This window comes from Bubalus kerabau, chromosome 3, assembly GCF_029407905.1.
Source record: "Bubalus kerabau isolate K-KA32 ecotype Philippines breed swamp buffalo chromosome 3, PCC_UOA_SB_1v2, whole genome shotgun sequence".
Classification (NCBI taxonomy): domain Eukaryota; kingdom Metazoa; phylum Chordata; class Mammalia; order Artiodactyla; family Bovidae; genus Bubalus; species Bubalus kerabau.
The window spans coordinates 103,082,191-103,098,576 of NC_073626.1; the positions used below are offsets into that span (position 1 = coordinate 103,082,191).

At 40.2% G+C, this 16,386-nt stretch overlaps 1 long non-coding RNA gene across 2 annotated transcripts in view; it reads left to right on the forward strand.

Moving 5' to 3' along the window:
- Window positions 1-2,080: 2,080 nt before the first annotated feature.
- LOC129646461 (uncharacterized) overlaps window positions 2,081-16,386 on the forward strand; it is a 160,147-nt gene continuing 145,841 nt past the window's right edge. Inside the window, exon 1 of one of the 2 annotated variants that reach the window (XR_008711935.1) lies at window positions 2,081-3,126. This is a non-coding gene — a long non-coding RNA (uncharacterized LOC129646461). The remainder of the gene's footprint in view (window positions 3,127-16,386) is intronic. The other variant, XR_008711934.1, reaches the window with a different exon arrangement.

Genomic DNA, 16,386 nt, shown 5'->3' on the forward strand with positions numbered 1-16,386 from the left:
AACACCATATAACCATGGAATATTTTCTCTCAATGACATTTTAGCCACATAATATTACAGAGTATAAATATGTTAAATCTTAGCACAGAAGGCTAACCAGTTTTCCAAATGAGTATAGCAAATGATATGTCCACCAGATATGAGAATCCAATAGCTTCACAACCTTGCCTTCATCTGGTATTGGCAGTCTTTTTAATTTTAGCCACTCTGGTAGGAATGTCTTTCACTGTGGTTTTAATAAAAACTTCTTGATTATAGCCACAATGACTGAAGCATTCCTACAAGCAATAAATGAGGGTTTGTGGAGAGAAGTTTTAAATACCCATCGTGTTTCAGGCCTCTTCAGGAGCTACAATTACACTGTGTGTGTGTGTGTGTGTGTGTGTGTGTGTGTGTGTGCGTGCGCGCGCATGCACGCTCTCAGTCACTCAGTGGTGTCTCACTCTTTATGAACCCATGGACAGGAACCCTGCCTGGCTGCTCTGCCCTTGGAATTTTTCAGGGAAGAATACTGGAGCGGGTAGCCATTTCCTACTCCAGGGGATCTTCCCAACCCAGGGATCAAACCCAGGTCTCTTCTCTCTTGTGTCGCCTGCATTAGCAGGCAGATTCTTTACCACCGTGCCACCTGGGAAGCCCATAACAAATTCAGTGTTACTTTAAAGGATCATTTAAATGGAAATGTCCTCAAGTTCTTCACATCTTAAATTCTTCTGTTTGCTTTTTATCATTTTTTTGTTTCTAATTTTAAATTATGAGCTTTCATGTCTTGCTTCCGGTATTGATTGCTCAGCCTGCAACTTTCTGATTTCAATCTGCTACAAGCCAATAAAGTGGATTATCAATCCAACTATAATTTGAAACGAGTACTCTGACTCAGAGTAAGAATCTGAGTGCTCTGGCTGTGTGCAAAGCAAATTCTCTTGATTGCATGGATTCTGTACTTGGTAGTGTCAGGTGAGAGTATTCTCCTTGGTTCTGTCTTGTCACAATGAAGATTTGGAGCAACGGACATTTAAAGCCCTTGGCGCAACACAGCTCTCGGGTCTTGGACAAACCCTGTTATAGCTCTTAGACAAATCAGTGTTACAGCTCTATTTTATTTAGAAGATAGCAGGAGAATCCATCCTCGAAGTGTGAGGGCATGCCAACCCAAAGACTGAAGAAAAGAGTGGAGGAGCATGCGCGGGGTCAGAGGCAGGGCAGGCAGCAGGGGGAGGGGAGAGAGAGAGTAAGAGAGAGAGAAAGCGCTTTGGCTCCTTCTTTTATATGTTTTTTCCTCCCCATGGGCCTGCCCTATGCAAATTGGGCTTAGCCAGGAGTGCTGTTTGTTCTACCTGAGGTCTTCACTCTGGTCCTCAGACCTTCCTTTGTTCTATTTTGGGGGCCACCGCCATTTTGGACTCCTTTTCCCTATTCTAACTACCTAACAGTAGGATCTGTTTTGCTTTCCAGGGACCTCTTTTGCTTTTAAGGAGAAGGTATTAGGTAAAGTTGCTGTGGAAAAAGTGAGGTGTTACACTATTAAATTGAATTTCGTTTTGACCTCAATATTTATCATGCTTATAGAAAATCTGGCTGAAGAGTAAAAGAAAGAGATAGTGGAGGCCGTGAGAAACTGTAGCTGCATTTGTTGCAGGAGTGCAGGAGTGAAGAGACAACTTGCAAATTTGTGAATTTAAATATTACCCTGACTACATTTCAAAATATTCTGGCCTAGACTCACTACCTATTGTTCTGCTTCATGAAAATAGAACTGATGGCTGGGGTCACTACAGCAGTTCTCAGATTTTGCTCCTAGAACCAGCCCCAAAACAGTGTTTAGAAATGCAGATTCTCTGCCCTACCCTAGACCTATTGACTCCAAACCTGGGGGTGGGGTGAGGGAGGCTGTCCTCATAGTGTAACAATCCATCCATGTGATTCTGATGTGGGCTAAAGTGTGAGAGGATGGATTTAGGAGACCCTTATTAGATTCACCTGGGGCATTCCTGGCCCCAGAAATTACATTATTTTAAGGTAAAATCAGAAACAAAGTCAGAACACCAATGTGATTTCAATGTAAATAAGGGTTGATGCCTATTTCTCTTGGCCGTGCTTTCAAGCACAAATTTATTTAAAAGCTGTGATCCAGAGTAGCTCCCTTTTAGTTTCTGTGGTTCCTGAACTCCTCTCTAATTGTTTACTGCTTACTTCAGCTTGGAAGGTCTTTGTAAAAATGCAAAGGTAGTCTGTGAGAGATGACACGGGAATTAATGTAGATAGATACATTGTCTCCTACAAAGTACTTATGTAGCTGCTGCTGCTAAGTAGCTTCAGTCCTGTCCAACTCTGTGCGACCCCATAGACGGCAGCCCACCAGGCTCCCCCATCCCTGGGATTCTCCAGGCAGGAACACTGGAGTGGGTTGCCATTTCCTTCTCCAATGCATGAAAGTGAAAAGTGAAAGTGAAGTCGCTCAGTGTTGTCTGACTCTTAGCAACCCCATGGACTGCAGTCCACCAGGCTCCTCCATCCATGGGATTTTCCAGACAAGAGTACTGGAGTGGGTTGCCATTGCCTTCTCCAACTTACGTAGCAGTGCTTCTCAAAAATCGGCCCATTTGGTAATAGCTGGAAGACTCCTTTAACCAAAGGTTATTAGGCCCAGCTCCACAGTTTCTGATTCTAGAGGTCAGCAGAGGGGCTCAGTAATTTGCATTTTTAACAAGTTGCAAGTGAGCTGGCAATGCCAGAGCTTCAAGGAAAGGTGGCTCCTGGGGAGAGAGTTTCCTGAATGATGTTTTCGCTGGTTGGAGAAGGAAAAAAAATCAAGCTTCTCTTCCCCAAGTGGGAGACCTGAGTAACACGGAAGCTCTCTCCGCTACTGCAGGGGGTAAAGATACAGAAGGGCTAGTGAATCTAAATTCAAGTGATTAGTATTAGAATAATTTAAGTGATAAGATTAATTTCTGGTTTCCAAGTTTTTAGCAAGTGTTTTTCCAAACTTAAGGTGAATCAAAATGGTAGCTTGTTGTTGTCAAATGTTGGTAGATGCTTGTTAAAAATGCAGACACTTAGGCCTCATCTTTGCAACTTCTACTAAGGAAATCTCTGCTGAAGCTTTCCCAGAAATAAGCGGTCCAGGTAAGTCTGTCACAAATAGCCCTTTTTACTTATTTGTACTCTTTATTTAGGGGAACTGAGGGCCTGTATTATTATTATATCATCATTTTATTGAACATGTCTGGAGATTTAACTGGAAAATAGAAATATTTTTCTAAGAGTAGTTTAATTATACTTTGGCTCTCTTCCCTTTCTAGCGGGGGGTGGGGGGTCTTTATTTGAAATTTGTTCCGTTTACTACTTAAAAATAATCTGAAAAGCAAATTCATATATATTGAACATTTTTATATGATAAGAACTGTGGTATGTGCTCAGTTGTGTCTGACTCTTTGAGACCCCATGGATTGCAACCCGCCAGGCTCCTTCTGTCCATGGGATTTTCCAGGCAAGAATATTTGAGTGGGTTGCCATTTTCCACTCCAGGGGATCTTCCCAACCCAGGTATGGAACCCACATCTTTTGCTTGCTCTACATTGGCAGGAGGATTCCTTACCACTGTGCCACCTGGGAAGCGATAAAATTTTGTAAAGTCCGTCTCAATTCTGGAGAGATGAGAGATCCTTCTATAGGTCCACTATTCCCAACTGTAGAAATCAATTCAAATAACAAGGAGTACGTGGTGAAAGTATTTACAAGGAGCTATTCTATTCTATTCATTCTAACAAATTCCAGTAACTATTCAGCTTTCCATGTGATGATAGCTACCATATTCCTGCCATACTGATGGAAATTTCTACAGATAGGGGTGTTGTCAACAGACTATTGTGATTTGAAAACATACAGAGCTTTGAAAAAAAAATTGTCAGCGATTGTTGATAGGTTTTTATTTTCTTATTCCTTTTGTAAACTGCAGTTTAGGGCCTAGTGTACTAACAGGATAGTAACATGCTTATAATGAACATCAAATCTTCCTTGCACAGGAAAAAAGCTTGCTTTCCTAGCTGCCCTCAATAGTTACCTGCAGTTTCTCTGAGGGTTATGAACAGGGAATGATCCCTCAAGAGATGTAGCTGGCATATTTAAATCTTTAAGCAAATTATAAAAAGTCATGATAAAAATCTGTTCACTGGGTAGGTAGGGAGGAGGGTTGTATTTCTTCCAAGAACATTTAACTTTTTTTTTTTTTTTTTTTGGTTTCAGTGGGTCTTTGTTGCTCCGTGCTGGCTTTCTCTAGTTGCAGTGAGTGGGGCCTATTCTTCATTGTGGTGTGAGGGCTTCTCGCTACAGTGTCCTCTCTTGTGGAGCACCAGCGGTAGGGCACAGTAGTTGTGGTGTGTGAGTTTAGTTGCCCTGTGGCCTATGGGATCTTCCTGGTCCATGGATCCAACTCTTGTCCCTGGATTGGCCGGTGGATTCTTAACTACTGGACAACCCTGGAAGTCCCAACAACCTTTTAAAAGCAAGTTTAGTGAAGGAATCATTGTAGCAAAATACTGCCACAAAAAGGGGAAACTCTTCTCTCTAGAAATCTAATGATGTCCATCAAGAAACCATGAAAAGTATCAATTGAGGACATTAAAAAAAGAAGTGAAGGAACATTTGATGTTTTAAGGATATGTACACCTATTGCTGGGCTTCCCAAGTGGTGCTAGTAGTAAAGAACCTACCTGCCAATGCTGGAGACATAACGGATATGGGTTCGACCCCTAGGTTGGGAAGATCCCCTGGAGGAGTGCATGGCAACACACTCCAGTATTCTTGCCTGGAGAATTGCATGGATAGAGGAGCCTGGCAGGCTACAGTCCATGGGGTTGCAAAAATCGGATATGACTGAAGCCAATTAGCACACACACATACCTATTGTTAAACTTAGAATTTTAACCTGTATATTATGTTTCACTAACGATTATTGATAATACTTACAGAGTGATCCATTTTGTTGACTGCTTTGGGGATTTTCCTTAGAAAACTTTCCCTCATTCACTTAGTCTGTATTTTAATTGTGTTAAAAGTTGTGAAACTGAAATGGGCATGTGGGTGGTTGCCTCAAAGGGACATGGCTTTGAGGTCACTGCCTTACACCACTCATCAGTTTGAACTGGGCTGATGCACGTATTGTCTGGCATTGGGCATTTACTTCCCCCCGCCCCCCGTGAGGAAACAGTCACTTTTAACCCGACATTGAACCTTGTCTTCATCTTTGGTTCCTGTATTCAGCAGAGAGACAGCATGGGAACAGAAGTAGCTGCCTATCAGAGAAAGTTGCCAAGTTTTGGGTCCCTAGGGAAATGTCTTGAGTAGAACAGAATATTTCCTAATGTTGATGCTGTAAAACAGTTAGTATTCTGCTCAGGCTGATAGGCAGTTCCCGTATTCACACTGTACTAGGTGTTACACTATAGAAGGCACAAAAATTGCTTTAAACAGTATGTTTTCCTTTCTAGCATTTAGGAGAAACTAAATGTGGGGAGATGTGAATGTGCCTCTGGATTCACTTGTGTTCTCTAGGAGAGGGTTATTTGTTAAGATCATGGAGTTAACTTCTGTGAATGGTATCTTATAAAATAAAAGAATATTACTACCTCTTGTTCGGTTACTGTTACCCTCTTTCAGCAATAATATACTTCTGATCTTGGTGTAAATGTCATATTGTGTGAATATGCAAACACCACATCCGCCTACATATGTTCTGTTGCTTAGGAATTCTTGGCACTGGAGCACCGTGAATTCTGTGCTTAATAAATGAGATACCCATCAGAATGAAAAATGAACTATGTTGGTCTCTTGAATAAGATATCATTATTTCAGGGTTTAGTTGTGAAAAAGCAGGCTGCATTCATGTCTGTGGTAGTCTAGAAATTTAGAAGGGAATTGAATTTAGGAATAACATTTGTTTACTTGTTCACTAAATAAGGCTTATACTGCCTAATATTTTTCCCTTGACATGGTCCAGTATTTCAAAGCATTTATTTAAAGATAGATTCTAGATACCTAGATAAGGATTTGTTTGAAAAAATTTTACTCAAGAATCTGTAAAGATCTCCTTTTATAGTAAAACAAAAACCTATGTTCAAGAGTGACTCTTGGAATTATGCCTTGAAAAGCAAATGAATTTTTTTCATCTAGTATAATTACTACCATCACCCTTTTCAACTCTGAGCTCATATCCCTTTTTGTAATGTCCATTCATAAATCTGAGTTTTTGTTAATGCAAGTTTGTGTGCCAGACTCACAGTGAGGCCAAACAAACTGAAGGGTTTTGGCAAAGCATTTTAAAAGGTGAGGTGGGGGGAGAGTCACAGGGTACAAGATCAGATCCTGCTCAGTTCTCTGATTGGCTATTGAGGGAACAGGACAATGTCACAGGGGTTAATTATATCAGTTCTTAGGCTGCAGGAGGCCTAAGGCTAGATGTTCTTGATCATCAAGTAGTTACTATCTTCCATTTGGTGTGTGTATGGGGGAGGGAGTTTCACATCTGCAAAACAATTTAGGAAATTTGCATCAGATACTATTATCTGGGTACTTCTGTGCTGGGTCACTCATTCATGGCCCACTCTTTGCAACCCCATGGATTGTAACCCACCAGGTTCCTCTGTCCATGGGATTTCCCAGACAAGAACACTGGAGCAGGTTGCCATTTCCTTCTTCAGGGGATCTTCCTGACCCAGGAATTGAATCCGAGTCTTGCATTGGCAGCTGGATTCTTAACCACTAAGCCACCTGGGAAGCCCAAAAACTAAAGTAGAAGATATGGGGGAAGGCCCCATAGGGTCCTGCTTGGTTACATTTTGAAGTTTTCCTTAGGGATCCATCCATTTCAGCTTCAAACATTGAATTAAAAGATATATCTCTATTAACACAATTTAAACTCTGAATTTGAGAGATACAGTCTCTCTGCCCCAAATAATAAAAATGCTTTTTCATCAATGGGGGTTTTGAATCTACCAAACAGGATACCAGATATCATACTCTATTCATATGCCATTGCTTCACTCCTAGATGCTCAATTTATCAGTTGCTCATTTTATCATTACTGTTTTCTCAGTTTTCTTACCTTGTGCTAAAAACTGGGGGTACAAAAAAAAAAAAAAGAAAAATTCACTCTTCTCATTTAGGAACTCATGCTTCTCTGGGAGAGACAGATGTGTACTTTGATGTTATAGCAGCTGTTACAACAGGTACTAAGAAAAACTATATATTACATGATAAAGGAGGTGAGAATCAGTTCCAAAGGAGGACAAGAATCAGTTGAACATCTCCAAGTCCTCACCATGTTTTGAGTCACATCTTTTCCCAAGAGGAAAGACTGTGGAGTGTTCCCACTCCACATCAAATCATGAGAGGGGACATTTAAACAGACCACTAAGAATTTGAGACAAGAATTTTGCAGTTTTAGGGATGAATAATGAGTGTAAAATTGAAATGATTAGAAGTACACCTCAAGTCCCTGAGTTTTCAAGGGTATCAGTGGATGCTCTACCTATGACATGGTGGGATAAAGCCAATATAGGCTTAAGTATGTATTTTATGCCCCTTACCTCAGGAGAATGCGGAGTGATAAATGAATGAGGTTTTACAGCTAAGTTATTTTTACCTCAACTGAAACATTGTGCTGCCATGCCTTTGCCTGATCTCTGAATGCTGATGCTTTTCTCTTTCACTTCACACATTGTCTCTTGGGCATTTTACTCTCTCATGGTTTCAGCCACCTACTCTGTGGATGACAGTTTTTAAGTTTTTATAAATATACTTTGGGTTTATATCTAATCACCCTGGAGATGTTTTCACCTGGGTATCTCATAGGTGCCTCAGCAGTCCAGATAAACAAACTTGAAGTAATCAATTTTTAAACCACCCTTCAGTATGCTCTTCTTTTTGTGTTAATTGTGTCATCTGAGGTAGATGATACAATTATCCAGTCAGTTGCTACTAAATCTAGAAAGGAAGTCACCCTAGATACTTCAGTTATACTTTCACCCCTCATGTCCTACAAATCATTACACAGTGTTGTGTTCCATCATTCTTTCCTCTTTATCGTCATTGCAACTAGCAGAGTTCAGACTTTGCATCACTTGCTTAGACTCTCACTTAAAAACTGACCTGCTTCCCCCCTTGTTCCATGAAATTAATCTTCAATAAAATATCCAGAATCTCTTTTTCTAAAACAAAAATCTGAATACATCACTTCCTTGAATAAACTTCCTTTAGCAGGTTGTTAAAAATCCAAGCTTTGAAATATAGTAAATAATTGGTTCTGTTAACATTCTTCTGGCTATACTCTGGCTATATATTCTGCCCCATGCCTTTGACTTAACTCTCATGATATATATAAACTGTCTGCAGTTTCCACTTACGTCATGCTGTATCTCCCTTCTGTGTCCCTGTTCTCTTGCTATTTTCATTGCCTGTGATGCCCTTTCCACTGTTAATCATATTTTAAGATTGAGCATAGCCATTAATGCTAGAAAGCTTTCACAGAAGATTACATATAGGGTGGTAAAACTTTGAATATTTTTATCTTTATACTATCACAATATATATAAAATACTGATTTATTTGGGTCCCCTGCCAAATTCTTAGTTTTGGATCTCCAGTGTATAACAAAGTACTTGGTATATTGGAAACACTGAATGAATAACTGGAGTAAATGACTGCTAGTCCTGCTTGCTAAATTATGCTCTACATATCTACATTCTGTGATGGGATAGGCAGATGATGTTTGAAATATTGGGTTGGCCAAAAAGTTCATTCGAGCTTTTCCATAAGATGTTACAGAAAAACCCAAACAAACCTTTTGGCCAACCCAGTCAGTTCAGTTCAGTTCACTTGCTCAGTCATGTCCAACTCTTTGCAACCCCTTGGACTACAGCATGCCAGGCTTCCCTGTCCATCACCAACTCCTGGAGCTTGCTCAAACTCATGTCCATTGGGTTGGTGATGCCATCCAACCATGTCATTCTCTGTCGTCCCCTTCTCCTCCAGCCTAAAATCTTTCCCAGCATCAAGGTCTTTTCCAATGAGTCAGTTCTTTGCATCAGGTGGCCAAAGTATTGGAGTTTCAGCTTCAGCATCAGTCCTTCCATTGACTGGTTTGATCTCTCTGCAGTCCAAGGAACTCTCAAGAGTCTTCTCCAACACCTTTCTTTATGGTCCAACTCTCACATCCATACATGACTACTGGAAAAACTGTAGTCTAGACCAGAAGGATCTTTGACTAGATGGACCTTTGTTGGCAAAGTAATGTCTCTGCTTTTTTAATATTGTCTAGGTTGGTCATAGCTCTTCTTCTAAGGAGCAATGGTCTTTTTATTTCATGGCCGTAGTCACTATCTGCAGTGATTTTGGAGCTCAGGAAAATAAAGTCTCTCTGTTTCCATTGTTTCTCCATCTATTTGCCATGAAGTGATGGGATTGGATGCTATGATCTTAGTTTTTTGAGTGTTGAGTTTTAAGCTAGCTTCCTCACTTTCCTCTTTCACTTTTATCAAGAGGCTCTTTGGTTCCTTTTCATTTTCTGCCATTAGTGTGGTATCATCTGCATATCTGAGATTGTTGATATTTCTCCTGGAATCTTGATTCCAGCTTGTGCTTCATCCAGACCAGCATTTCACGTGATGTACTCTGCCAACCCAATAGTAGCCCACAAAGCCAGTCTAGCTTGTTGATGAGATTGAATGTGCTAATGCTAAGATGAAAGTGGTATTTGAAGAATACCAAAAAAATTATAATTTTGAAATTACTTTTTATATGGTAAAAGCAGAATGTGAGTAAAGAACAACAGTTAGGAGATCATGGCAATTGCCCAAGATGGCTATGTTTAAAGTGAGGGTGGAAAAGGAAGTTCAGAGATCAGATCAGATCAGTCGCTCAGTTGTGTCCGACTCTTTGCGACCCCATGAATTGCAGCACGCCAGGCTTCCCTGTCCATCACCAACTCCCAGAGTTCACTGAGACTCACCTGCATTGAGTCAGTGATGCCATCCAGCCATCTCATCCTCTGTCATCCCCTTCTCCTCTTGCCCCCAATCCCTCCCAACATCAGAGTCTTTTCCAATGAGTCAACTCTTCGCATGAGGTGGCCAAAGTACTGGAGTTCCAGCTTTAGCATCATTTCTTCCAAAGAAATCCCAGGGCTGATCTCCTTCAGAATGGACTGGTTGGATCTCCTTGCAGTCCAAGGGACTCTCAAGAGTCTTCTTCAACACCACAGTTCAAAAGCATCAATTTTTCAGCGCTCAGCCTTCTTCACAGTCCAACTCTCACATCCATACATGACCACAGGAAAAACCATAGCCTTGACTAGACGAAACTTTGTTGGCAAAGTAATGTCTCTGCTTTTGAATATGCTCTCTAGGTTGGTCATAACTTTCCTTCCAAGGAGTAAGCATCTTTTAATTTCATGGCTGCAGTCACTATCTGTAGTGATTTTGGAGCCTAGAAAAATAAAGTCTGACACTGTTTCCACTGTTTCCCCATCTATTTCCCATGAAGTGATGGGACCAGATGCCATGATCTTTGTTTTCTGAATGTTGAGCTTTAAGCCAACTTTTTCACTCTCTACTTTCACCTTCATCAAGAGGCTTTTTAGTTCCTCTTCACTTTCTGCCATAAGGGTGGTGTCATTTGCATATCTGAGGTTATTGATATTTCTCCCAGCAATCTTGATTCCAGCTTGTGTTTCTTCCAGTCCAGCGTTTCTCATGATGTACTCTGCATAGAAGTTAAATAAGCAGGGTGACAATATACAGCCTTGACGTACTCCTTTTCCTATTTGGAACCAGTGTGTTGTTCCATGTCCAGTTCTACCTGTTGTTTCCTGACCTGCATACAAATTTCTCAAGAGGCAGATCAGGTGGTCTGGTATTCCCATCTCTTTCAGAATATTCCACAGTTTATCGTGATCCACACAGTCAAAGGCTTTGGCATAGTCAATAAAGCAGAAATAGATATTTTTCTGGAACTCTTGCTTTTTCGATGATCTAGCGGATGTTGGCAATTTGATCTCTGGTTCCTCGCCTTTTCTAAAACCAGCTTGAACATCAGGAAGTTCACAGTTTATGTATTGCTGAAGCCTGGCTTGGAGAATTTTGAGCATTACTTTATCGGCTATTAGATGAGTGCAATTGTGGGGTAGTTTGAGCATTCTTTGGCATTGAGTTTCTTTGGGATTAGAATGAAAACTGACCTTTTCCAGGCCTGTGGCCACTGCTGAGTTTTCCAAATTTGCTGGCATATTGAGTGCAGCACTTTCACAGCATCATCTTTCAGGATTTGAAAGAGCTCAACTGGAATTCCATCACCTCCACTAGCTTTGTTCGTAGTGATGCTTTCTAAGGCCCACTTGACTTCACATTCCAGGATGTCTGGCTCTAGGTCAGTGATCACACAATCGTGATTATCTGGGTCGTGAAGATCTTTTTTGTACAGTTCTTTTGTGTATTCTTGCCATCTCTTCTTAATGTCTTCTGCTTCTGTTAGGTCCATACCATTCTGTTCTTTTTCGAGCCCATCTTTGCATGAAATGTTTCTTTGGTATCTGTGATTTTCCTGAAGAGATCCCTAGTCTTTCCCATTCTGTTGTTTTCCTCTATTTCTTTGCATTGATCGCAGAAGAAGTCTTTCTTACCTCTTCTTGCTATTCTTTGGAACTCTGCATTCAGATGTTTATATCTTTCCTTTTCTCCTTTGCTTTTCACTTATCTTCTTTTCACAGCTATTTATAAGGCCTCCCCAGACAGCCATTTTACTTTTTTGAATTTCTTTTCCATGGGGATGGTCTTGATCCCTGTCTCCTGTACAGTGTCACGAACCTCATTCCATAGTTCATCAGGCACTCTATCTATCAGATCTAGGCCCTTAAATCTATTTCTCACTTCCACTGTATAATCATAAGGGATTTGATTTAGGTCATACCTGAATGGTCTAGTGGTTTTCCCTACTTTCTTCAATTTAAGTCTGAATTTGGCAATAACGAGTTCATGGTCTGAGGCACAGTCAGCTCCTGCTCTTGTTTTTGCTGACTGTATAGAGCTTCTCCATCTTTGGCTGCCAAGAATATAATCAATCTGATTTTCGTGTTGACCATCTGGTGATGTCCATGTATAGAATCTTCTCTTGTGTTGTTGGAAGAGGGTGTTTGTTAGGACCAGAGCGTTTTCTTGGCAAAACTCTATTAGTCTTTGCCCTGCTTCATTCCGTATTCCAAGGCCAAATTTGCCTGTTACTCCAGGTGTTTCTTGACTTCTACTTTTGCATTCCAGTCCCCTATAATGAAAAGGACATCTTTTTTGGGTGTTAGCTCTAAAAGGTCTTGTAGGTCTTCATAGAACCGTTCAACTTCAGCTTCTGCAGCGTTACTGGTTGGGGCATAGACTTGGATTACTCTGATTTTGAATGGTTTGCCTTGGAAACGAACAAAGATCATTCTGTCGTTTTTGAGATTGCATCCAAGTACTGCATTTCGGACTCTTTTGTTGACCATGATGGCCACTCCATTTCTTCTGAGGGATTCCTGCCCGCAGTAGTAGATATAATGGTCATCTGAGTTAAATTCACCCATTCCAGACCATTTCAGTTCGCTGATTCCTAGAATGTCGACATTCACTCTTGCCATCTCTTGTTTGACCACTTCCAATTTGCCTTGATTCATGGACATAACTTTCCAGGTTCCTATGCAATATTGCTCTTTACAGCATTGGACCTTGCTTATATCACCAGTCACATTCACAGCTGGGTATTCTTTTTGCTTTGACTCCATCCCTTCATTCTTCCTGGAGTTATTTCTCCACTGATTTCCAGTAGCATATTGGGCACCTACTGACCTGGGGAGTTTCTCTTTCAGTATCCTATCATTTTGCCTTTCATACTGTTCATGGGGTTCTCAAGGCAAGAATACTGAAGTGGTTTGCCATTCCCTTCTCCAGTGGACCACATTCTGTCAGATCTCTCCACCATGACCCGCCCATCTTGGGTTGCCCCACAGGCATGGCTTAGTTTCATTGAGTTAGACAAGGCTGTGATCCTAGTGTGATTAGATTGACTAGTTTTCTGTGAGTATGGTTTCAGTGTGTTTGCCCTCTGATGCCCTCTTGCAACACCTACCATCTTACCTGAGTTTCTCTTACCTTGTTCGTGGGGTATCTCTTCACAGCTGCTCCAGCAAAGCTTAGTCATTGCTCCTTACCTTGGACGAGGGGTATCTCCTCACCGCCACCTTTCCTGACCTTCAACGTGGGATAGCTCCTCTAGGCCCTCCTGCGCCCGTGCAGCCACGGCTCCTTGGACGTGGGGTTGGTCCTCCCGGCCACCGCCCCTGGCCTCGGGCTTAGGGGCATGGGGTAGAAGGTTTGAAAGACACCATCAAGAAAGAATAGGCCAGGAAAATCAAGTAAGTGATAGTGAGGAAAAAATATCAGCATTTGGTAGTGAAGTAAAAAGTCTTAAATGTTGAAGATTCAATCATATTTATTCTTTCTTTCCATGGGGCTGAAAATTGAGAAAAGTTTATAATCTCTCTGGTACTTGAAAGATCCTAGGTTATATAGAATTAACATTTTTACATACATTAACATTTTTTAGAATTCTATTTCTGCTCTGATGGGCTAAGTAGCATTAGTCTTGCCTCACCACTGGAAACAACTAGAAAATTAGACAAAACACACAAGAACTGATTTTAGATGCTGGACAACAGACTATACAGAACTGTGAGCTCTAAGAGAAGGAAACATGTGAGGTATTTCTGGCTTTCTAGATGGAATTACTTTCAGAATCAAAGCAAGGGGGCCAGTTCAGGAGGTAAGGAGATAGGAATTTGAAGAGGTTGAATCAGCTTGAATTTGCATAACAGTATCAAAAAGTTCAGTTCATTCACTCAGTCGTGTCTGACTCTGTGACCCCATGGACTGGAGCATGCCAGGTCTCCCTGTCCATCACCAACTCCCAGAGTTTACTCAAACTCAAGTCCATTGAGTCAGTGATGCCATCCAACCATCTCATCATCTGTTGTCCCCTTCTCCTGCTTTCAATCTTTCCCAGCATCAGGGTCTTTTCAAATGAGTCAGCTCTTTGTATCAGGTGGCCAAAATATTGGAGTGTTAGCTTCAACATCAGTCCTTCCTAATTTCCTTTAGGATGGATTGATTGGATCTCCTTGCAGTCCAAAGAGTTAGAAACCATGAAAAGAAAAAGTTCTTGAAATATTCATAGACTTGCCTTCAATCTCTTGCTGAATGGTGATGGATGTGTGTGAAACCTTGTGAGACAACAAATATAGAGGAACTGTAAATCAAATAATTTCCAGAGCCACACAAAGTGGGGAGTTTCCATCATATAGAATCAAGAGATTTGGTCAATTAAGGGCTTCTGTAGGATATTAAAAGGTTCAAATTACACTTGAGTAAAAATTAAACAAGTTCAAAGAAATCTTGAAAGCAAAGAAATGACAATACCATTTTTGGTAGAAAAACATGAAAGACCTGAGAACACATTATTTAACAAAGTCAAAGGTGAAAATTTGAAATAAGTTTTCTTTTCTTTTTTTTTGCAAAATATTTTCACTAAATGTAGAATTCTGTGTTGGCATATTTAAAAGACCTGTACAATGAAAAAAAAAAAAAAGACCATGCTGACAGAAATGGAATAAAATCTAAATGAATGTAGTGGTATACCTTGTTTACAGATAGGAAAGCCAGAAACTTGAGCTTACATTGGTTAATTTCAAGAGTTACTATCAAATTTCATCAATGAGTAATTACAGTATTGGTGTAAATCAGTAGAATAGGAATAGAATAGAAAGAAAAAAACCCTTTTGGTTAGGAACAGTTACATCCTACTTGGAGTTCAAAATATAGGCAGAAACTCATATTACTAAGCAGCAGGATTTTTAATACAATACCATAAGTATCTGTCTGTCTGGCAACTTCACATGTGTACTGATGTTTGTAACATATAAGCTAAATATTGTGTTAGTAATTTGTAATGTCTCCTATATCACTTACATATTTGAATTTTCCACAATTCCAGCTAGACATCTGAGTCTGTAATTTGATTGTATGCTGCTGATGGGCATCAGGGAGAAGGCAATGGCACCCCACTCCAGTACTCTTGCCTGGAAAATCCCATGGATGGAGGAGCCTGGTGGGCTGCAGTCTATGGGGTCGCTAAGAGTCAGACACGACTAAGTGACTTCACTTTCACTTTCCACTTTCATGCATCGGAGAAGGAAATGGCAACCCACTCCAGAGTTCTTGCCTGGAGAATCCCATGGACAGAGAAGCCTGGTAGGCTGCAGTCCATGGGGTCTCACAGAGTCGGACACGACTGAAGTGACTTGGCAGGCAAATGGGCATCAGTGTCTATAGGGTACATATTTAAGTTTTGTACAACCAACAGTTCAGTTGTGCATTCTCACAAAAGGTATACTGTTACCATATTGGCTATTTAAATATAGAACATGTCTTAAATGTTCTGTGACTTTGGTATATAAGTGACCTAAAATATTTTTAGAATTACTTGGATATAATACAAATATGGGAGTCATATTAATGGAATTTTTAGAGAGATTCTTAACTTAGTATATTTACTGTAAGTTGCAAGAACAATTTACTTAATGTATTACTAAATGTGATTTAAATAAAAAGATTATCTTGAAAGGAGCCATAGAATAATACTTTATATACAGAGCAAAACCAATGTGAAAGATGGCTGACAAATCTTCAGAAACAATGAAGATCAGAAGACAAACTAAAATTTTAAAGTATGGGAAGAAAATGTCAGCCCAGAATTCTGTATTTAGTGAAAATGTCCTGCCAAAAAACTCATCAGTTCAAGCTTTCACATTTGACTTTGTTTCTTCTACTTGTGTTAATAAAAAAAATATGAGGGCGTTCTTAGCAACCATGAAAATAAGTCCTGATTTTCCAGACTGGACAAGAGCCATATATATATATTCTGTAGGCTAGATTTAAGTAAGACTCTCCTGACACTGAGTTTAATTGTATCATCAAGTGTAATGTGTAGTTAACTCTAGGCAAAAAGAAAAGCAGTTTAGAAGTAAAATGTCTCCTTGTTAAAAAGAATGTTTGTAGAAACAGATGCATCAGACTTTTCAGTACCTGAATATTAAGCACCTGATGTGCTCATCCACTCTGCATGCTCTGAACCGTGCTCACAAAGCAGTCCTCTGATAATTGATTTTCCATCTATATCTGCCAAGAAGAAAAATGTAACAGCTATGCTCATGCAAGTCTTACATCCCATTTAGCAGTATCATTTGTTGTTGCTGTTGTTGTTAAATTAATAAACTGGCATTCTACTTGATGTATCAGTGTCTTAGGAGCT